The sequence below is a fragment of the Pelophylax lessonae genome, assembly GCF_965119305.1.
Source record: "Pelophylax lessonae genome assembly, chromosome: 2".
Classification (NCBI taxonomy): Eukaryota; Metazoa; Chordata; class Amphibia; order Anura; family Ranidae; genus Pelophylax; species Pelophylax lessonae.
In genome coordinates this window covers 672,916,995-672,940,676 of record NC_138769.1, presented here as the reverse complement: position 1 = coordinate 672,940,676, position 23,682 = coordinate 672,916,995, and the positions used below count along the sequence as shown (strand labels likewise).

The 23,682-nt window shown below is 45.5% G+C and overlaps 1 protein-coding gene across 1 annotated transcript in view; it reads right to left on the bottom strand.

Annotated features, from left to right (window-relative positions):
• Nucleotides 1–23,682, bottom strand: part of TRPC6 (transient receptor potential cation channel subfamily C member 6) — a 376,611-nt gene that overhangs the window by 197,115 nt on the left and 155,814 nt on the right. The window lies entirely within an intron of this gene.

Here is a 23,682-nt window from a genome sequence, read left to right as displayed (position 1 = left end):
GGTTGTTGGGGTCACTGTATGGTTCGATGTTCTGTCCGAGTCCTGTGTACCAAGGTTCCTGGAATTGGGGTCCACCGGTGCACGAGTATGTATGGGGGAAGAAGGCTCACATAGAGTAGTACCGCTTAAAAATGGCTTTATTAAAATAGCCATTTATTAATAAAGCCATTTTTAAGCGGTACTACTCTATGTATGCCTTCTTCCCCCATACATACTCGTGCACCGGTGGACCCCAATTCCAGGAACCTTGGTACACAGGACTCGGACAGAACATCGAACCATACAGTGACCCCAACAACCAGGGAAGGGGACCCCAGGATTAAATATCCAAGGCATGATACCCCTGCAGGGGTGATCAACTCTGGTGAGTGCGGTCCAAGGGGTGCGGGGAGCACTGAATGGTCACTGTTATCCGAGCACCTTCCAAGTTCTCCGTTAGAGCACCTGCACTCAAATCACTTTTTGCTCCCGTTGTGGGACTATCCTTCTCTTTGTTAAGCCCTCCAGTTACCACGGACTTATTAGTAACTGGACTATGACTGTCATATTTTAGAGTGGTTTTACCAGTTTTCTGTATTATATTATCCCATGTCTATATATGATGCTAATTATTGTCTAGTCACACTGTTTTAGGATATTCACAGTTCACCCATGTGGTATTGTTTTTAGGTTGATCCAATTGAGTATTATTATTTTTATCTATTTATTAGGTTGATATCATTCACATTTTTCATACGGTTTATTCACTTGTATCACCTATTTAATTTCATTTATATTTGAAGTTGTTTTAGCACTTATATATACCCCCCATAGGGTTGGATCGCCGATTACTGTTGTACTCACATACACCTTTCGCCAATCACATATGATGCACGTGACACTTTATTAAGTTTTTATTTCACATTGGACACACATATTTATTCAATTTATCTTTATATTTCACATTGGACACACATATTTATTCAATTTATCTTTAGCATCGTTGGAAAACACACAGACCAATTAGCATATTCTGGCAGCGCCACAAACCTTTTTCTTATTCTTCATCCAAGAGGTACCATACCCGGTACCATATCCCACAATCCTTTGCATGCAGTCACTACTAGCCACTGATTGGTCAGAGAATCCCACCCACCCCGTTGTTATCCCACCCACTTAACGTTAGTACTACTTTAGTGGAAAAGCCAACCATACTGTACCGTACCGAACCGTTCCAACACCGTACCATGCGGTACCAGCAGTGGAAAAGCAAACCGGGCCAAGCAGGGCCGAGTAGAGCCGAGCCGGTACTTGCAGTGGAAAAGTGCCATTAGATCTGTCTTGCAGCCTCTGGGGATGTGGGATGTTCTCCTCTGAGGCTGAAGGCAAGGGGTGATTGGGGGGCAGGCTGTGATGACACCATCCTCGCCTATATGAGGAATGAGGAAGTGGGAGCAGGTACGAGCAAAAAAGTATGCATCTCCCCACGAAAAAAAAAAAGGCTGAAATTAAATCATAGGCTGGGGGGAAGTAAAGGATGACAGCAACTCATTTTGGGTTGAAGCTCCACATTCAAGTGGAACTAAACTCCACAAACTACCAACCTCCCCTTTACAGTGATGCAACAATAACATCCTACACCAACCACTGTCCACTTCTTTCTGGACTACTTCCAGGTGCTGGGTTTTCGGCCTCTTACTTGTCCACCCGGGGATGACATCATGCCGCAAATGCACATGGGAGTCTAATTCCAGCACAGAAAAAAGTGAAAGTAAATATTTGATGGTAATTGCCTTAGCAATGCTAATTTTCCAGTTGAACGGTGTAATTTGTATAGAAACATCACTCAACTGGTGGCGTGGCCCCATTGACATCAATGGATAAGTCTGACAGGTGGCACCACATGTCAAACTCGGCATGCATCGTTAAAATGTGCTGTGGCTATGGCATGTGTACAGTCCCCTCTGGCAGCATGTTATGTTTTTGTAGAGCGGGTGAGAGGCAGTAAACAGCGGTCCAAACACCTGTTTTTATTGCTCCCTGGCCGATCGTGTGAAAGAAGACTTAAGAAGAGGAAGACTATGACAGTAGTACAGCAGATGAGCAGTCAGGCATGAGACAATAGGAAAGTAAGAAAACAATAAATGTTATTTTTTTTTTTCCTCGTCAGCTTTATTGTTCTTGCTCAAATTATATTCTTTTTTTTTTTGTTTCTGTTCACTGGTAATTCAAAGATTTTTAGTCCTCAGCTTCTATTACACACTTTGTAACAATTGTACCAGAAATTAATCTATTCTCTTCTAGCACACGTTTCTATCAGTGTAATGTTTCCATCTTTCTATTTTCAGCAACTTACTGAATGAAGGCTATTTTCTCCATTTACATTCTATCTCTCTTGACCTTTTCATGGCTCGCACAGTTCCCATCGGGTTATCGTAAAGGTAATCCACTCACAACTCAAAGGTAAACCCTGACATGCACAGTGGGAGCACAACCTACCTGGCTACCTGCTCAGTTTTTTATTCAGACCTAAATTATATCAGGCAGTCCACCGCTCCTTTTTTCTCTGCAATCTGGTGATCTAAGAAGCCTTGCTTGCTAAGCAGGTAGCAGCACTATTCCAAATCACACCTACTGCAATCTGCAATCTATAGCCAATATTAGGAAATAGTCAGAGGGACCAGTCAGATCCCAGCTTGTTTTGAAAGTTTGAATGTGACTGATTACACAGGAAGCAGGGAGAGAGAGCAAGAAGCACAGAACAGACAATAGGAAGTAAGCTTCCACTCACCCTGTAGGGTGCTCGCTGAATTCTGGCAGCAGAGGTTTACAGAAGACTCAGATTAGAGGAATCTGAGAAAACATTCTGATTTTAGCTCAGCTAATACGAAATACATTTTCTATTTATAGAGAAACTTTAATCTTTCCCATCATAATGTAATTTACTTTATCTATCTCCATTAAGTTATGAAAGGGTGGAGGGGAGGGGGTCAATTTTTCCAATGAGCTGCTCTAACTGTACAGCCAAGCAGCTTTAAGCCACCAGTAAATGGCAAAGCTGCTTGGCCTTCTTTGGACCTCATCTCCCCTTTCCTCCCCTCTCTTATCTGTACTGCTGGATGTCCTCCAAAAACATTGAAACATAGAAAAGTGGTGGCAGAAAAAAGACAAAGTGATCCATCGAGTCTGCCTTTTTAAAAATATTTTGTTATTTATTTGTTTTTGGGGTTTTTGTTTGTTTTTTTTTGTTTTTTTAAATATTACTTTATAAGATTACTTTTGAACTTTTCACCTGTTAGTTTGAGGTCCTGTCCAAGTGTTCTTGGTTTTATATTGAAAAGACTTCCCTCTTGAACCCTGATGTATTTAAATGTTCCAATCTTGTCTCCCCTTCCCCTTCTTTCCTCCAGACTGTACAGTACATATTAGGTTCCTGAAGTCTGATATGTTGATTGAAACAGTATGTTCTTCCCCTCAGGCCTTTGTTACCCATCTCTGGACTTGTTCTGTCTTAACAATATATTTCTGTAAGTGAGGTCTCCAGAGCTCAACACAGTATTCTAAATGAGGTCCCACTAAGGTTCTATATCAATATTTATCACATACTCACAGGCCCAGGCAGTGTTGTTTGGTGAAACCTGCCAGTCTGTCACCGGTCCCATGCCATAATATAATACAGCCTTTCTCAACCAGTGTGCTGCGGCACACTGGTGTGCTGTCAGAGGTCCTCAGGTGTTCCATGGGATCATGGGAGAGAAGGGCTGTCAGATGAGGCTGATCTCCTGATACCCTGCCAAACTGTATACCGGCACTGTGAGGGAGCTCTGTCAGCCTCAAATGTGAAAGTAAAGGGAGGAGGATGTGTGTCTGTATGTATGTTTGTACATGTGTGTGTACACATGTAGCTGTCTGTGCCTATATGTGTGCATAAATACACTGAAATAAAAACCTGACTTTTACTCAACCACCAAACACAGCAGAATACTGTGTGAATGTATATATAAACAATACTCACTGGGCTACACAAGATTAATCATTAATAGATTCAAAAAAATCACAAGACAGAGTCTGTGAAAAAGTACAAATATTAAAATGGTACCAGGACACACATCACACACACCTAAAACAAACACCCCTAAGTGACGGTTCACATTGCAGGGGCACGACTTCGGGGGCGACCTGTGAAGTCGCGTGCACCACAACTTCGGCGCGACTTGCACGGACTTCATAAAATTAATGTCTATGCAAGTCGCTCCAGGTCGCCCCGAAGTAGTACAGGAACCTTTTTCTAAGTCGGGGCGACTGATGGTATACCCATATAGGGAAAATTGACCTAGGAAAAAGGGGGGATACAGAAAAAGGGAGGAACTTGATGTTGATGAAAAACAAACTGATTTGCTGTTCAGTAAATATGATGGAAAGTCTCCTTGGTACTGACAGCCTTTTGTTATAGAAAGGTGAGGATATGACCTTGGTTAGTTCATATTGATGAATATATCACTTGTTGTTATGGAAAGATCTGCATGTGGTCCAGAGGAGGTATAGTGTTAACCAAAGAGCAATATCACAAGATAGACCAGAGCATCTGCTATGTAAATTCAAAGTAAGCTGTATGAACAGGAGGCCTCCCTCGCACATGCAGGTATATTAATTCATTAGGTATCATCCAAACGATCAAAAAAAAGGCCCCTTAGGTCACACAGTTGGATGGCTAAACATGTAAGATAGATAAAGGAGTAATACTCATCCATCTAGTAAAGTTCATGCCATCATTTTAGGTGAATGCATAGTTTTATCACCAAGAAAGGGCTGGCAGGAGGGGTAGACGATGTATGGGCCTTACCAGTTTCGCCGGATACAGACTGGCTGCTTCAGAGGCAAAGTACTTTGCTCTTGCCAATGGGCTGAGTGGTGGGAAGTTAAATGGCTTGTCAAACAGGTGGTACCCAAATGACTGGTGTTTTTGCCACGCTTGATGTGCTTGAGAAAAGGTTTACAAATTGCAACAGTACGATCAGCTGCTCTTGTGCTAAAAAAGGTACAGACAGCTGAGCTGTGGGAAGGGTACCAGGCGATAACATATACACAATGTGATTGAATAGGGGGGCTGCTCTCTACTCTTCTATGATGGCTGCATCATTGGGGTTATGCCTCACCCTCACTTTCCTTCTCTGCTCTATCTGGCATCCAAGCCGCATCAGTGACCCCATCATCCTCAACCTCTCCATCCTTATTACCACTGGAGACAACTTGGCAATACGCTGCAGCTGGAATATGACTGCCAATTTGTGTACCAGTGTTCTCTCCTCTCTGTAGGCTCATGTTCCTACCTTGCTCAACATCAGAACCAACATCTGATTCAAGTAACAGCTGTGCATCATCAAGGAGCAAGTGGCTGACACTGTGTTCAAATTACTCAGCTGAATCCTCCGTGCATGATGCTGGGGCTATGGCAGGAATAGCTGTGGACAAGGCAGATTTAGCCCCTCTGGCAGCTGCAGTGGACTGCACGCTGATCTCTGCTTGGGTGGCAGAGGATGAGGATGGTTAAGTAAGCCAGTCCACTACCTACTCTGCATGCTGTGGCTGGATAGCATTAGCAATATCACTAAACAGAGGAAATGATGCCCTGATTGAGGACTGACTAAGTCCACCTTTGCCTGTGGACACATACGCTGCTGGCCTCCTCACAATGTCATGGGAATGTCTGCCTCTCCGTGTTGGCCTGCCAGACATGATGGGAAGGTGCTTATTAACAAAAGGTATTAAAGATGTGGAAATATGTACGTGGATGCACTTTAATCAATGGAAAGTGGTGTTTGGTGCACTTTAACCTGAGTAATCACTACACAGATACACACCACCGGCACACTACAATATACTGCAGTAAAACTGCACTAACGCACAGAAATATACTGTGTTAAATGTGAATTAATGCACAGAAATATACCGCTTCAAATGTGCAGTAACGCATAGAAATATACTGCGTTAAAGGCATGTATCGCACAGAAATATACTGCATTAAACAGCATGTAACGCACTGAAATGTACTTCGTTAAACGTGCACTAACGCACTGAAATATACTGCATTAAACGTGCAGTAACGCACAGATATGAACTGCATTAAACAGCATGTAACGCACTGAAAAATACTGCGTTAAATGGCATGTAACGCACTGAAATATACTGTGTTCAGCATGCAGTAACGCACAGAAATATACTATGTTAAACGTGCATTAATGCACTAAACTATAATGCAGTAAACCTGCCTTGACTAAACAAACTGACACTAAAGTAAAAATTAATCTTCAGGTCACTACACTCACACTGACTGAACTATCACTAGATTCACATTAAAGTGACACTAAAGTAAATATGAATGGTTGCACTACACTCACACTGAGTCAACTATAACTATATTCACACCAAACTGATATTCTACACTGACAATAGAATCAGAATAGCACAATATAGCACTCTAACTCTCTAGTAGCACTGAACAGAGCCTAGTTCTATCTTTCACCACACCAATATCACACTACAAATAGCCGCTTCTTTTCTCATGACAGATGTATTTTAAGGTGAGCACTTTAACAATAACTCAATATATGTGCTTGCTAAACTTTCTCACAAAGCTTTCTCTTTAAGGTGGTTTATCTCCTAGCAACCACATTTTGGGAAGACGGAGTTATTGATAGTAAGGTCGGTTCTGCTTCACTCACTTGCACTGTCTGAATGAAACATTTCCACCATTAGGACTACAGAGTAGATTGTACGTTGCAGAAATGACAGCCGCTGACAGTTGTCTCCTGGTAACTCTGACTGCTGTCAGTGGAAATGATTACATGCAGCCGCCAGTATGACGGACAGACATCAGGCACTACAAATCACTTTCTTCCAGAGGCAATTATGGCAAGAGCGGATGAAGAGACCTCCACACCGCCCTGATTGATTGACACTGAGTTCCTTCTCCATCTAAAATGACACATACACACATATACGTTAAATGATCACCTTACATTGGTGATCATTTACTGCTTTGCCTGCATAGGCGCAGCTAAAAGATCATTAAGCTCCTAACTGCCTAGCTCTGATGACGGGATCAATATGAACTGTGAGACTAGATGGGAGCTCTAAATGGTTCTTATTGACTCCTGTGATACGAATTAGCATGGTAAACTATAATTTCACCTTGTAATCCCGGGGAAAGGATTTTACAGTGAAAGAAAAAGTATGCATTCACTCAGGGCCGCTGGGGGGGTCACCAGTCCTCCTTAGGGGGCCCGGGCACACAGGGGGGGCCCCAACAGCAAGGGGAATTAGTGCAGTTGGGAAGAGGAGCAATTACAGAAAGAAGCCCTGTGTGGCTGTGCAGCAGCTGAAAGTCTATTCTTTCCCCCTCCTGCCAACTTTCAGCTGCTGCAGAGAGAGACACAGACACAGGACAGCATTCCCCGACATCGATCCTCTTCACTGCTCTGCCTGATTTTGATTCCCCCCCTCCGTGTGCCCCCATTTCACTGTGTTCCCTCCAGCAGCGCTGCAGGCTTCCCTGTCTTCTAAAAGGATAACAAATTGCAAAAAATTAATAATTAAACCTAGTAATACATAATTACAAAAATAGAAAAATAAAAAAAATTTTTAACATTTAAAAAAACTGTAAAAAACAATAAAAAGGCCAATTCACACAGGTTCTCTGTTATGCTTGTGTCCGCTAATAATGATTTTAGTGTATTTTTAGTAAAAATTTTGTCTTGATAAATTCGGGGGGGGGGGGCCTGCCAGGTAAGCTGTACAGGGCCCTGTGATTTCTAACAGCAGCCCTGCATACACTAAAATTACCTCTATATTGTCCAAAGTATTGGGGCACCTGCCTTTACACGCACATGAGCTTTAATGGCATCCCAGTCTTTTGGGTTTATTTACTAAAGGCAACTCCATTTTGCAATACATGTGCACTTGGAAGTGCAGTCGCTGTAAATGAGAGTGGGACATGCAAGGAAAATAAAAAACAGCATTTTAGCTTCCACATGATTGGATGATAGTAATCAGCAGAGCTACCCCTCATTTCAGAGCTTCTTCTCAGATCTACAGTATTGCACTTCCAGTGCACTAGAAGTGCACAGTGGATTTGCCTTTAGTTCGTAGGGTTCAATATTGAGTTGGCCCACCCATTGCAGCTATAACAGCTTCAACTCTTCTGGGAAGGCTGTCCACAAGGTTTAGGAGTGTGTCTATGGGAATGTTTGGGAAAGGGATTGGTGTGAGTCACCAACAAACCTGCGCAGATGAATATATAAAAAATGGAAAATAAACAACCACTAAAAATGAATATAAATACGTGAATATGTAGTGAAATTGCTTTCATTCTGTGAGCTGCAACATAAACGTGATAACGCGATGAATAGAAAATTGTGAAAGGTATGGCGCTCAACAGATAAATCACAAGAATAATAATCACAAAGGTGACATGTGCAACAAAAATTAGGTTAAAATTCTAATAGTGATGAATGCAAAAAAGTGCAAAAAAGTCTCTAGTGTTCCAAACATCAAGGTGTTAAACCAAATAGCAGCAATAGATGGAAAATTCACAGACTTGATACCCAGTGGTAATACAAACTGCTTACCAGAAGTATAGGACCCCTTGATTATAGGGGGTCACAAGCGCATAATAAATCTTCACTTAGTCCGGTCAAACACTTCACCCATGTATCGTGCTGATGACCAGGTACTCTACCTCCATCGATAGTGTTAATGCAGGACCAAGCCATAAGTAGACAAAAGCAAAAGGGCTCCCATGGTGCAGTAATTAATGATATAAAACTTTTATTGATACAAATCACACTTACTACAATCCATATTTAATAACACCCTAATGCAGAAATCTCAGTTCCAGAGAAGGGGGGCGCCGCTATCTACGCTGCGCTCCGCCAAACCAGAAGTTACGGGCTCACGTTCCAGATGCACGTTTCGTCAGTCCGTGCTGACATCATCAGTCTGTGCTGAGGTCATCAGGGGACCATGATCCCTTGATGACGTCAGCACGGAATGACGAAACGTGCGTCGGGAATGTGAGACCGTAACTTCCGGTTTGGCGGAGCGCAGCGTGGATAGCGGCATCCCCACTCTCTGGAACTGAGATTTCTGCATTAAGGCGTTTTTACATATGGATTGTAGTAAGTGTGATTTGTATCAATAAAAGTTTTATAACATTAATTACTGCACCATGAGAGCCCTTTTGCTTTTGTCTACTTATGGCTATGTCCTGCATTAACCCCCGGTCTGGCTATACACTATCGATGGAGGTAGAGTACCTGGTCATCAGCACGATACATGGGTGAAGTGTTTGACCGGACTTAGTGAGGATTTATTATGCGCTTGTGACCCCCTATAATCAATTAATCATAATTCTGGTAAGCAGTTTGTATTACCACTGGGTGAACGTGTGGAGGTGGAGGTTTTGAGAATTACACTCCTATCAAGTCTTTGAATTTTCCATCTATTGCTGCTATTTGGTTTAATACCTTGATGTTTGGAACACTAGAGACTTTTTTGAACTTTTTTGCATTCATCACTATTATAATTTTAACCCAATTTTTGTTGCACATGTCAACTTTGTGATTATTATTCTTGTGATTTATCTGTTGAGCGCCATACCTTTCACAATTTTCTATGGGAATGTTTGACCATTCTTCCAGAAGCGCAATTGTGAGGTCAGGCACTGATGTGAACGAGAAGGCCTGCCTTGCAGTCTCCGCTCGAAAACATCCCAAAGATGCTCTATCGGGTTGAGGTCAAGTTCCTCCACTCTAAACTCACTCATCCATGTCTTTTTGGACCATGCTTTGTGCACTAATCCAAATCATTTGGTGGAGGGGCAGTTATGGTGTGGGGATGTTTTTCAGGGGTTGTGTTTGGCCCCTTAGTTCCAGGGAAGGGAACTTTTAAGGTGTCAGCATTACCAAGACATTTTAGACATTTTCATGCTCCCAACTTTGTGGGAACAGTTTGTGGATGGCACTTTCCTGTTCCAACATGACTGCGCACCAGTGCGCAAAGCAAAGTCCATAAAGACATGGATGAGCAAGTTTGGGGTAGAGGAACTTGACCGGCCTGCACAGAGTCCTGACCTCAACCCGATAGAACACCTTTGGAATGCATTAGAGCGGAGACTGTGAACCAGGCCTTCTCGTCCAACATCAGTGCCGGACCTCACAAGTGTTTAACCCCTATGGACTAAGATTGGGATGCCATTAAAGTTCATGTGAATGTAATAGCAGGTATGTCCCTAACCCAAATACATACAGTAGAGTATAAAAAAATCAAAAACTAGAGATAGAAATATAAAAAAATCACTAAAGACCAATCCAAAAATGGAAGGGGAGGGCCTAAACAGATACAAAAAGAGGTAAATTACCGGATGGTACATACATCAAGCTCCTCATTGAGTCTGCCTTGGAACTGGAAGGGGATATCAAGTTTGTAAATCCAATAAGTCTCTCTTGCACACGACCTCTTAAACCTTTCTTCTTCTCTGAGAAACCCCAGGATAGATTCAATGGCCAACCAGGTTGAGATCGCTTGTATCATTTTCATCGTGGAGTGCAAAATGCCTGAATACACTGTACTGTGGAGAGCTATTCTCAGTACTGCTCCCCTGCTTCCCATAGCAAGTTCAAAGTGTCCTTATGGTTTTACCCACATATTGTAAGCCACATGGGCAACATATGCAATAGATAATATTGGTGGTGGAGCATGTCAAAAACTCATTGATAGAAAAACTATAACCCTGGCGGTCCCAATACCTTTACCAGCCACGTTGAAAAAAAAAAAAAAAAACAGGTAAGACACTTCCGCTTGCGTCACTCAAAAGTTCCCTTTTGAGGGCTAAAAATGTGGGATTATCAGGACTAGGACATGGCATCGGATGGAAAAGTTTTCTAGGGGTTATCAGATTTTTGATGTTTCTAGACTTTCTAAACATGACCCACGATCCGGTATCCTTTTGACAAGTTTAGGATCACATAGATGAATACTCCAATGTTTTTCTATTACCTTCCGGATGGATCGATGGCATCTAAGACTTTTGCCTAAGGAATTCCTGTTCTCTCCATGGGATCCTCAGTATATTTGCAGAGGTATGTCTTATAGGCCCTACGAATGGATTAAATGCCATATCCCTTCTGTAGACATTCATCTACTAATACTTGGCCCTGGGTACAATAGTCCTCTGATCTCACGCAATTTCTGTAGAATCTACAGAACTGACTGTACGGGTGCAATGCAGGGGCAGGGGCCTCGTCTGCTCCATACACCAGTTTCTACTAATAAATGCCAATGGCCAGGACTCTCGGATTTACCACTATGCCTCTTACCATCAGGCCGAACATGTCTTACAGATGTGCCTTTTTATGTCTTCCTCTTGTGAGTGCAATGTATTATTATTTTAATAAAGTTCTTAATTTACATACATACTGCACCATGGCTTCTGTGCTATGTCTCTCCCTTCCCTCATGTTGTTTGCATTCAGTTGGAACCTCTCCTTCCCCAGCAAGCAGCGGCAGACCCATGATTAAGAGCCCATTCACATTAGCGCGACTTGTCGGGCAACTTGTCAGCCTGACAAGTCGTGGTATGTCGTGGTCCATTGAGTAGTACAGAACCCGTTCTAATAGGAGTGACACAAATTGCTCCGACTTAGAAAAAGGATCCTGTACTACTTTGGGGCGACCTCGGAGCGACTTGCATAGACTTCCATTATGTGAAGTCTCTGCAAGTTGCGCCGAAGTAGCGGTGCACAGCGGTGCACGCGACTTCACAGGTCGCCCCCCCCGAAGTCGTGTCGCCTCAATGTGAATGGGCTATTAGTGTCAGCGTCCCATGTATAGCAGAGGGCTAAGCATACAGCAGTGTGTTTATTTATATTGGAAGTTTGTAGTGTTTTGTTGTTTTATGAGATCTTTTACGTTTCTCATTTTTAAATTTTTTTTTTTTATCCACACACAAACTTTTTTACCGCTGATTCTGAGGGAAAAGGGTTTGATTGAGCCCAGTGATACCATAAAGTCGGCACAGACACATCATTTTTTTTTTTTTTTCGGTTTTCTTATTGTTTTTTTTTAATAGATTGAGAGCAGAACTGAAATAAAAAGCTGAATTACAACACTGGCTTCAAGAATTACAAATTATTTTGCAGGTGAAGCTTTGCACAATTTTAATCTATTTCAACTTGGTATTTAGAAGGTAACCTGGTCTTTAGATTTAAAATCTTACCTCTTCTTAACCACTTGAGTTCCAGAAGATTTTACTCCCGTCATCATGACCAGGCCAGGCTATTCGGCAATCGGCACTGCGCTACTTTACCTGGTTATTGCGGGTCATACAATGCTGTACCCAACCAAAATGTATATAATTTTTTTTTCATACAAATAGAGCTTTCTATTGGAGGTATTTAACCACCACTGGGTTTTTTGTTTTTTTTGCGATTTAAACTAAAAAAAGACTGAAAATTTAGAGGAAAAACATTTTCCACTTTTTTGCTATAAAATAAATCCAATAAAACTTTAAAAAAAAAAATCAAAGTTCTTCATAAATTTTGGCGAAAATGTACTCTGCTAGTGTATATTGATTGGTTTTTGTGAAAGTTCTAGTGTCTACAAACTATGCTATATATATATATATATATATATACACATATAGTATATATACTGTGTGTATATATATAGGGGATTTATTTTTTTTTTTTTCTGGTTCAAACATTTTATTGGAGAACAAAGTAAACAGGTAACAACAATTTGGTAAACAGAGTGACAAGATAAATACAAGCCAGATGCGCGTAACAAAATAACGGCTACAATAACCATGGGTCAAACTTAGGAGTAGGTGGAGAAGAGGCAACCAGGGGGGGCTGTGGTCAGGACCCTGCGACCAGCGTAGCCAACCCATAGGCACCCCATAAAGGGAACACTCTGTGCCCAGGTGGGAAGGCGCGGTCAAGCAGCAGACAAAGCAAGGGTGAACAAAGCCCAGTAGCACGTGAGAAGAAATAAATGGGTGCGATAATCCACATGGTAATGCAACTAGACGGGGGAAACAGAGGATACAATAAGTAAAACCAGGAAAAGCAGGCCAAACCAGGGAGCCTGCGGGGTGCACTCTGTAGTTCATGACAGGCTCAAACAGGTGTGTTGTTGGTACCAGAACAAATCACGTAGGGAGGTGGAGTAGGAAGAAAAAGGGGGGGGGGAGAAAAAAAAGGGGGGGGAAGGAATGTTCGCCGGGGGGGGGCAATGAACAGGAAGTAGTAACCAATAAGCCTCAGGTTAACATCAGGGCAGTAGGAGGGAGGTGTCGAAATTGGAGGGAAGAAAATGGTCAACCCAAGGTTGCCAAAGTTTACTGTACTTGTCTATTTTATCCATTAGAACCGCCTCAATTTTGGCGTGTATCATGGCGGTGGTGACCCGCTGCTTGACCTCAGGCAAGGAGAGGTGCGGTGACTTCCATGCTCTTGCAATGGTTTGTTTGGCTGCCGTGGTGACTTGGAGGAATAATTTGTGCTGAAATTTAGATACAGGGTCTGGCTTCACATTGAGTAACGCGAAGAGGGGGTCAGGTGCGATTGATTCAGCCATCAAGGTAGAGAGGACTTGGAAGACAGCTTGCCAGAAGGTTTTTACTAGCGGGCAAGTCCACCAGATGTGCATGTGCGTGCCTGCCTCCAGGCAGCCTCGGAAGCATGTGGAAGAGTGGGAGGGTAGGAATTTCACAATGCGTGAGGGTACCAAGTACCACCGCATCAGCACTTTGTAATTGGTTTCCAAGGCAATTATATTTTGGGAGGCTGCTTTTGTCACTTGCCAGATCTTAGCCCAGTCTTCAGTATCTAAGGAGGACCCCAGATCTTGTTCCCATTTAGCAGTATAAGTGGGAGGGGTGTTGTCAGGGGAGTCTGTGAGATTGGAGTACAGTTGGGAAATGAGGCCCCGGGTGTGCGGGTTACGGTGGCAGGTATGTTCGAAGGCAGTCATGGTGGGCAGAGAAGAGTCAGTGCGGATGCAATTGGCGTAAAAGTGTTTTAGTTGGAGGTAGCGGAAAATCTCAGAGCTCTGTAGGTGGTGGGACTCACAAAGCGCAGAGAAAGGTTTGATGGTGTCGGATTCTATCAGAGTGTGTGCCCGAAGTAGACCAGCTGACGTCCAGTGTCGGAAGGACGAGGGGGATTCCCAGGCCGGGAGAAAGGATGGGTTGTGTAGAAAGGAAAGCAGAGGGTTATGTGGAGATTGTAGCTTGAATTTAAATTTTAGGGCGTCCCAGAGGCGTAGGGAGTGGCGCATGATGGGATTAGAGATGGACTTACGATCGGAGTGAGTAAGCCATAACAAGTTAGCTACAGAGAAGGGGTCGCATTCAACCGTTTCCAGGGATACCCAAAGAGGGACTTCACAGGTGGCATGCCACTTGGGCAGCTGGGCCAGCTGGGCTGCCTGGTAATATTTGGTAAAGTGTGGGAGGCCAAGGCCACCTCGGAGTTTGTGGAGAAAGAGTGTTCTGCGGGGTATTCTAGGTCTAGACTTGCCCCAGACGTATGTGAAGGTGCGTCTCTGAAGCTGGCGAAGGTAGTAAGAGGGGACATTAACCGGGAGCACCCGGAAGAGATACAGAATCTTAGGTAGAATGGCCATCTTAGCGACAGTGATGCGCCCCATCCAGGCTAGGGGTATGGAGGACCAAGATGCCATCAAGTTCGTGAGATGACGAAGCATGGGGGGGTAGTTAGCCGAAAACAGCTCCAGCGGGTCCGCCGTCAACTTAATCCCCAGGTAGGGTAGGGAGTGCTGTGCCCAAGAGAAGGGGAGCACCGCACGTAGTTGTGAAAGGAGAGAAGGGGGCAGAGAAACATTGAGAGCACGCGACTTACCGGGGTTAACAGTCAGGCCTGAAAGGTGTGCGAACTGGGACATGGTAGCGAGGAGGTTGGGTACGGAAATGAGAGGGGACGTAAGGAACAAGAGGATGTCGTCCGCGAAGAGACACAGTTTGTGGTGGAAGCCCCCAAATTCAAGACCTTTTATGTCGGGGTTGGCGCGGATTTTGTGTGCTAGGGGCTCTATTGCTAGTGCGAAGAGAAGGGGTGATAAAGGGCAGCCTTGCCTAGTGCCAGACCAAATCGGGAAGGGGGATGAGCGGAAGCCTGCATAGCGGACAAACGCTGTTGGGGAAGAATAGAGCGACGATATCCAAGAGAGAAAGTGAGGGCCAAAACCCCATCTGTGTAATACGGTTTGTAAGTAAGACCAGGAGAGAGAGTCAAATGCTTTGCTAATGTCAAGGGAGACAAAGCAGGCAGGGATGTTACGACGACGTGCGAGATAGGTTAGGTGTATAGCCCTGCGAACGTTGTCTCCGGCTTGCCGGCAGGGAATGAAACCGGTTTGGTCCTTATGGATTAGGGAGCCTATGATTGGGTTAAGGCGTGTAGACAGTATTTTGGCCATCACTTTGACGTCTATATTTAGAAGAGAGATTGGGCGATAATTGGACCAGGCGGAGTCATCTGTGTGTGGTTTGGGAATCATAGAAATGGCCGCTTCCAAGGAGTCTCGGCCAAACGTATGGCCTTTGAGTATTGAGTTGAAAGCATTGGAAAGCATGGGGGTCAAGAGTTCGGAGAAGCGTTTATAGTAGGAGGCGGTGAAACCGTCGGGACCAGGTCGTTTGTGGAGTTTAAGGGCTTTAACCGCCGCTTGAATTTCCAGATCTGAAATAGGCTGTTCCAAGGTTTCCCTGTGGGTATCAGACAGGACAGGTAAGGCAATATCGGAGAAAAACTCAGAGAGTTGGGAGTCCGTTGGGGTTTGGGAGGAGGAGTAAAGCTTGGAGAGCTGGCGTCGGAAAGTGTCAAGTATTTTGACGGGGTTGCTAGTGTGGGTTGTGGGGGAGGTTTTCAAACGAATCGGTTTGCGGGCAACGGCGACATTGCGTAGGGAGAGGGCGAGGAAAGTGTCCGGTTTATTCGCTTTGCAATAAAATTTATGACGAGTACGTCTGAGTTGTTTGTCAGCCGCGTCTGTAAGGAAGAGATTTAATTCCAGTGTAGCCTTGTCAAAAATTAGCTTGTTTGCAGGGGTGGGGTGGGCCTGGAAGCTGCGGTGGGCTTGATTAAATGCAGAATCCAAGGCTTGATAGGTGAGGCGGCGTTCCTTCTTGCGTCTGGATGCTAGGCTAATGAGAGTACCCCTGAGCACGGTCTTGTGCGCTTCCCAGATGGTGAGTGGGGAGACATCTGTGGTGGTGTTGTGAGCGATGTAGTCTTTGATCGCAGTTGCAATCTCAGATCTGTGAGAGGGATGGGCAAGCAAAGTATCATTCAAGACCCAGGAGAATGTGTGTTGTTTAGGGATCAGAGAATCAAAAGAGGAAACCACAGCAGCATGGTCAGACCAGGGAATAGGTATGATCGTTGAGGCTAGGAGGGAGGGGGAGGTGGCCGCTGGGACGAGGATATGGTCTATGCGTGAGAAGGTATTATGTGGGTGGGAGTAGAAAGTGTATTGCCTCTTGGACGGGTTATGTTCACGCCAAGTGTCAACAAGAGAGTGATTGTGGAGCAGTTGCTGGAAGGAGAGGCGGTGTGGGGATGGAGACGCTGTGGCGGGGGACTTGTCTAAGGACGGATATAAGACCTGGTTCGAGTCACCACATAGAATGGTCGTACCTTTTTTGTGTAGTTCTACGACTTGAAGAAAATGTGTAAGGAAGGAGCTGGAATTGGTGTTGGGTGCGTAGTATGAGGCTAGGGTCACTTCCGTGTCCAGCAAGGTGCCAATAAGGATAAGGTATCTACCTTCAGGGTCCGCTATAGACGAATGGAGCGCAAAAGGAGTGGTCCGGTGGAAGGCGATCATCACCCCTCTCTTCCTGACAGCAGCTGAGGCTGTGAAGAACTGAGGAAAAGAGGCAGTTAGGAAGTTAGGGGTATGGGAGGAGGAAAAATGAGTTTCCTGTAAGCAGGCGACATGCACATCAAGCGAAGCCAGTGAGCGAAAGGCCTTGCGGCGCTTTTGAGGAGAGTTAAGGCCTTGGACATTAAGTGATAGAACATTCAGGGTGGCCATGGGTCATTTGGGCGAAAGCAGCAAAACGGAGGAGGCAAGAGCATGAGTAGTGGAGCCCCCCGGCGAACAGGGAAAAGGGAGGGGGAAGACAGAGGTAGCAGAGAAGAGGGAGTACACAAAGGGGAGGAGGGAAACATAGACACTATAACAAATAAAGACATTTGTAGAAGTAAGGAAATTAAAGAAAAAAGAAAAAAACCCTTCCGTTCGTGCAGGGGTTGACCCACTACACGGAGGGGAGGAAATCACCTCAGGAAGTCTCCAGAAGGAGGGTTCCGGAGGAGAGTGGAGGCGGCAGTGACAACTGACCAGCGACACGACCGCCTAAAAAAAAATAGTATGTAAGATGTATGGTGGTGACCAGGGGAGGAAACAGGTTCCATTAGCATGGAATGACAAAAAAAAAAAAAATTGAAAAATAATTATAGGAGCGTTCCAGATAGTCCAGAGTTCAACTAGGCGAGAGTTCATCGTGTGGTAAGGCTCCGACATCATAGTTGAGAATAGTGGAGAAGAAGAACAGGTGCTAGTTCCATGCAAACAGGATCCAAGTGTATAAGTAGTAGGCAGGGGGGAGACAGCAGAGTCTCACACGGAAAGACTGAAGAAGTAGACAGACCAAGGGGTCCAGGAGGTAATTGATAGGCATAGATTCAGTCCATTGAATCAACAGGGGGTGGTAGCGGAGATGAATGGCGACTTCTCTTCGGGGTGGTGGAAGTGGAGGAGGTCGGCTTCAAAGGGGATCCGGAAGCCGAGCGTCTGCGTTGCGGGGGGGGTGCAGGAGTGGATGGTGGGGAAAGCAAATGGAGATCTTGAAGGAGACGCTGGAGTTCTGATGTGGTCTTGCAGGTGTGTTTGCGGCCTTGGTGGGTAACGCGTACAGAGAATGGGAAACCCCAGGATTAAACAATATGGTGCTGTTGGAGGGTTTGCAGCAGGGGTTTAAATTCTCTGCGTTTAACGATGGTTGCTTTACAGAGATCTGTGAAGAGTTGGTAATCATAACCCTGAAAGTGGAGTGATTCCTTATGCCTGGCTGCCTGCAGGAGCTGCTCCTTGGTTCTGTAATAGTGTAATTTCGCTATTATGTCTCTGGGCGGGCCGTCAGGTTTGCGCGGGGCCAGAGCCCGGTGGACCCGGTCCATTTCAAGGCGTTCTAGGGGGATTGAGGGAGAAAGCTCCTGGAAAAGAGCAGTGACAGTGGATTGGAGGTCCACCACCGTCTCAGGTATCCCTCTAATCCTGATATTAGAGCGTCGGGCCCTATTTTCTTGGTCCTCCAGTTGGAGCTGCAGGGTCTGATTCTCCTCCCGGAGGGCTTCCAATTCCTCAGAGTGATTGGAAACATTCACCTCAAGGTCATCCGTTCTGAGTTCCAATTCGGCCGTGCGTTGGCCCAGGTCTCTGATCTCCCTGGTGAGCTTATCAGTTATTTGGTCAGACGTTTGCTTCAGGGCCTTTTGGAGGATAAGCTCAAAGTGTTGGAGGAGACTGGGATGTTGGGGATCATGTGGACCAACCCCTTGGGTGTGTGGTATATCTGAGTCCGATTCACCTTCGTCCGGGTGGAGCTGGGAGAATCGGGCGGTCTTGGAGGAGCCGGCGCGGGATACAAGTGGTGGCGCCATTTTGGAGGAGGCTCGTACTAGGACGTCCCGGATATTGCGGCTTTTAAGCTTAGATTTTGCACCTCCAGAGACCATGCTTAGACTATTGGTGTTTATGGGAATTGATGGGACAGGTGTGGGCAGGTTAGGATGCGGCTGGTCACCGATGCTAGCGGCGGGGTATCGCTGGTCAGAGCGGAGCTCAAACAGACATGTCCGTCCTGCAGAGTCCGCGCATGCGCACCCACGCGGTCACATATGTCATATTATTGTCCACAAATGCTTAAAGTGATAGATGGTCTGTTAGGGTAGCAGGCGTTCTCTCTCCTGCCAAGTAAAAGAAGACACTCCAAGCAGGCTATAATGTAGAGAAGTACAGATAGGAAGCGTGGTGGCACTGTGGGAGTTGGCAGCTTCACATGCAGAGCAAAGAGGTGTTTGTGGCTAGGGTCTGCAGAGTGTCAATAGTAATGGAGCAGTCTGTGCAGGGAGAGGAAGGGCTGACTGTGGATCGGGAGTAGTGAGTCACTGGGGGAGCTGGGAGCAAGCCGTGTGGAGAAAGGCTGGATCTAAAATGGCGGCTGGCCGCAGTAGGCTCGAGCCAGGATGTAATCAAAAATGTAATTCCCTGGAGGCGTTGGGGTACAGTGGGGGACCCAGAGGGCCTAATCCGGCCAGATAGATGGCAGATGGCAAGCACAGTCAGTCAGGCAGGCTCTTACTAGGGCGTGGTGGCGGCGGTCCCCTTAGTAGGCCGCGGGTCTCGCCGCGGGTCAATCCGGCCTCCTGCTGAGGAAATGGCGGTAGTGCCAGGGGCCTCCAGGGGTGCCCAGTCGGGGGGGATGGTGTGGCCCCCAAATCAAGCCCTCAAGGGCGCGGATGGAGGCAGATGAGAGCTCCGGCGGTCCGGAGCGGTGGCGGCAGGCTCCGTGTAGGCCGCGGGTCAATCCGGCCTTCTACTGCGAAAATGGTGGCAGTGCTGGATGCCTCCAGGGGTGCCCAGTCAGGGGGGATGGTGTAGCCCCCAAATCAAGCCCTTAAGGGCGTGGATGGAGGCAGATGAGAGCTCCGGCGGTCCGGAGCGGTGGCGGCAGGCTCCGTGTAGGCCGCGGGTCTCGCCGCGGGTCAATCCGACCTTCTGCTGCCAAAATGATGGCAGTGCTGGATGCCTCCAGGGGTGCCCAGTCGGAGGGGATGTTTTATTCAATACGGCAAGCCCTCAGTATCGTGGATGGAGGCTGATGATATCTCCGGCGGTCCGGAGCTCCAGGGAGAGCGTCTAGCGCGGTCTACTTCCGGGGGCGGGGTCCGACTTATTTATTTTTTTATATACTATTAATGGGTTAAAAAAAAAATGAAAAAAACGTATTTCCCCTTGGCGGATGTAGCATCGATCCGATACTGCATCTGTCCTCTGCTGGCTCTGCAGTGAGAACTGAGTGATCAAACACCGCTAATTGCTCAGTTCTCCCCTCTGTTCTGAGCAGAGAGCCGTGACTGTCAGTCAATGGCTCTCTGCTCTGCCCCTCCTGTGCTCACTGGAGTGCTGGGCTAGGGAAGGGCAGGGGAGGAAGCGGGTGGCTCATTCTTCCAGTGATGCAGCTGAGAGGCTAAACCAGATGCCGATCCAGGCATGTAGGTGAATCCCGACTGATAGAATGAACTACACTCCTGTGATCCATAGGAGAAGTAGGGCTAAATAAGCTTTGGCAATACTTCTCCTTTAAGTTGACACTAAACTGTTGTTTAAAAAAATATATATTCTTTTTAAGTATGTATTCTCAGCTAAAAAAAGTCCCTTCTATTGCTCACAGCCTCCTCCAAATTTCCAAATTCTTTTTATTTGCTGTTAGAGGGTGGCTACGTTTGCAGGAATGTAGGAACGTAGCCACCCTCTTTCTTGCTCCCAACAAAGAATATGGACAATGGAATTTGTAGTGTGCATATAGCAGTGCACATTCAGTTTTGTAGCTAACTGTAAGTAAATCAGAACTACATCATTTTTTGTTACAAATTTACAGATTTTTCTCTTACTTTATATGTTTTCTCTCTCTGCCCTGTACACATAATGTGCACTCTTGGCATGCACTTTCTGTAAATGTGACTGTGCATGCTCCAGCAGAGGCTGAACATTATAGTTTGGCGGTTACTACAGCAGAATGTGCCAGTTTGTAGTCCAACTCAGGGGTGTGCATGGTGACAATGCTGCAGCTGAACCTTTCAAGAACTAACGTTGGATTTAAAAATAAACTAAGGGGGAAACAAAAATGCCATTTTACTTGTGTCTTTTATATCTCTCAGGAGATCAGCTTTAAAGACTGCAACAGCATATGTATTATAAGTAGGTATGGGCCGAACACCCCTTTGTTCGGTTCGCACCAGAACATCTCGAACATATGGGACATGAACATGAAAAATCCAAAGTCCTCATTTTAAAGGCTTAAATGCAAGTTATTGCCATAAAAAGTGTATGGGGACCCGGGTACTGCCCTGGGGGACATGTATCAATGCAAACATTTTTTTTTAAAAAAGATTGTTTTTAAAGGAGCAGTGATTTTAATGATGCTTAAAGTGAAACCATAAAAATGAAAAATGCCCTTAAATACCGTGCCTGGGGGGTCCCATTAATTTGCCTGTAAAGTGGCGCATCTGTATGATGTATGGAGCCTGCTGCAGCAATACTGACATTTCTAAAGGAAAAAATGTAATTTAAACTTGCTCACGACTGTAATGTATTGTCGGCTCCAAGCAATACAGATAAAACAAAATTTGAACAAAAAAAGCCCCCAAAATCTATACCAGACTCTTATCTGGGCACGAAGCCTGGCAGGTCAGGAAAGGGGATGAGCAAGTGCCCTCCCTCTCCTGAATTATACCAGGCCACATGCCCTCAACATGGAGGGGGTGCTCTAGGGCTCTGCCCCCCTCACCCCAGAGCACCTTGTCCCCATGTTGATGGGGACAAGGGCCTCTTTCCGACAACCCTGGGCTGTGGTTGTCGGGGTCTGTGGGTGGGGGGCTTATCAGAATCTGTAATCTTTAACAAGGGGCCTCAAGATCCCGCCCCCCATGTGTACATTGTACCTGTACCCATTTACCAAAAAAAAAAAAAAACACATGAGGCAGTTTTTGACAAGTCCTCTATTCAAAAATAAAAAAATAGTGCCCCCGATTTAAAACCATCGTCAATCACGCCGCACCCTGCGACCCGAAAAAAAAAAGCTCCGCTCTCGGTGAACGCTTCCCACGGATTGCCTTATCGTAGTTTGCCAGCTCTTATATAGAAAATAGGCGGGTCCACGGCGGTAACATCACAGGTGGTCCCGCCCCATTGTGACATCACAGACCAGGGGCTGGCTGCCGTGAGACATCACCGGTGTGGCCCTGCTCATTCCCTATATAAGAACTGTCAAACCGCAAATAGGCAGTCCGCTGGAAGCGTTCACCGAGCGCGGAGCTTTTGAACTGATGCCCCACAAATGCTCAATAGAGTTTAGGTCTGGAGACATGCTTGGCCCGTATATCACCTTTACCCTCAGCTTCTTTAGGAAGGCTGTGGTCATCTTGGAAGTGTGTTTGGGGTCAGTACCATTTTGGAATACTCCAGTCTCCAAAGGGAGGGGATCATGCTCTGCTTCAGTATGTCACAGTACATGTTGGCATTCATGGTTCCCTCAATGAACTGTAGCTCCCCAGTGCCGGCAGCACTCATGCAGCCCCAGACCATGACACTCCCACCACCATGCTTGACTGTAGGCAAGACACACTTGTCTTTGTACTCCTCACCTAGGTGCCGCCACGCACGCTTGAAACCATCTGAACCAAATACGTTTATCTTGGTCTCATCAGACCACAGGACATGGTTCCAGTAATCCATGTCCTTAGTCTGCTTGTCTTCAGCAAACTGTTTGTGGGCTTTCTTGTGCATCATCTTTAGAAGAGGCTTCCTTCTGGGACGACAGCCATGCAGACCAATTTGATGCAATGTGCGGCGTATGTTCTGAGCACTGACAGGCTGACCCCCCACCCCTTCAACCTCTGCAGCAATGCTGGCAGCACTCATTCATCTATTTCCCAAAGACAACCTCTGGATAGGATGCTGAGCATGTGCACTCAATTTCTTTGGTCGATTATGGCGAGGCCTGTTCTGGATGGAACCTGTCCTGTTAAAATGCTGTATGGTCTTGGCCACTGTGCCGCAGCTCAGTTTCAGGGTCTTGGCAATCTTCTTATAGCCTAGGCCATCTATATGTAGAGCAACAATTCTTTTTTTCAGATCCTCAGAGAGTTCTTTGCCATGAGGAGCCATGTTGAACTTCCAGTGACCAGTATGAGAGAATGAGAGCGATAACACCAAATTTAACACACCTGCTCCCCATTCACACCTGATACCTTGTAACACTAACGAGTCACATAACACCGGGGAGGGAAAATGGCTAATTGAGCCCAATTTGGACATTTTCACTTAGGGGTGTACTCACTTTTGTTTCCAGTGGTTTAGATATTAATGGCTGTGTGTTGAGTTATTTTGAGCGGCCAGTAAATTTACACTGTTATACAAGCTGTACACTCACTACTTTACATTGTAGCAAAGTCTCATTTCTTCAGTGTTATCACAGAAAAGATATAAGAAATGTTTACTAAAATGTGAGGGGTGTACTCACTTTTGTGAGATACTGTGTGTATATATATATATATATATATATATATATATATATATATATGAATAAAATGGGATCAGTGACACAGGTGTGTTTCAGTGGCACCACTACACTTTTGTTACACATGAATCAGCACAGCACTACACTACACTACACTGACTGCACTAAACTGACAACACACAATCCTCTAACTACCTGCCTAATCTCCACTAACACACTATGCAGGGATGCCGTGTAAGCAGCCTTATATAGTGTGAAGCACCCTGCCTTTGGCCAATCATGGCTCTGACTGGCCAATCACAACACAATGTCCTA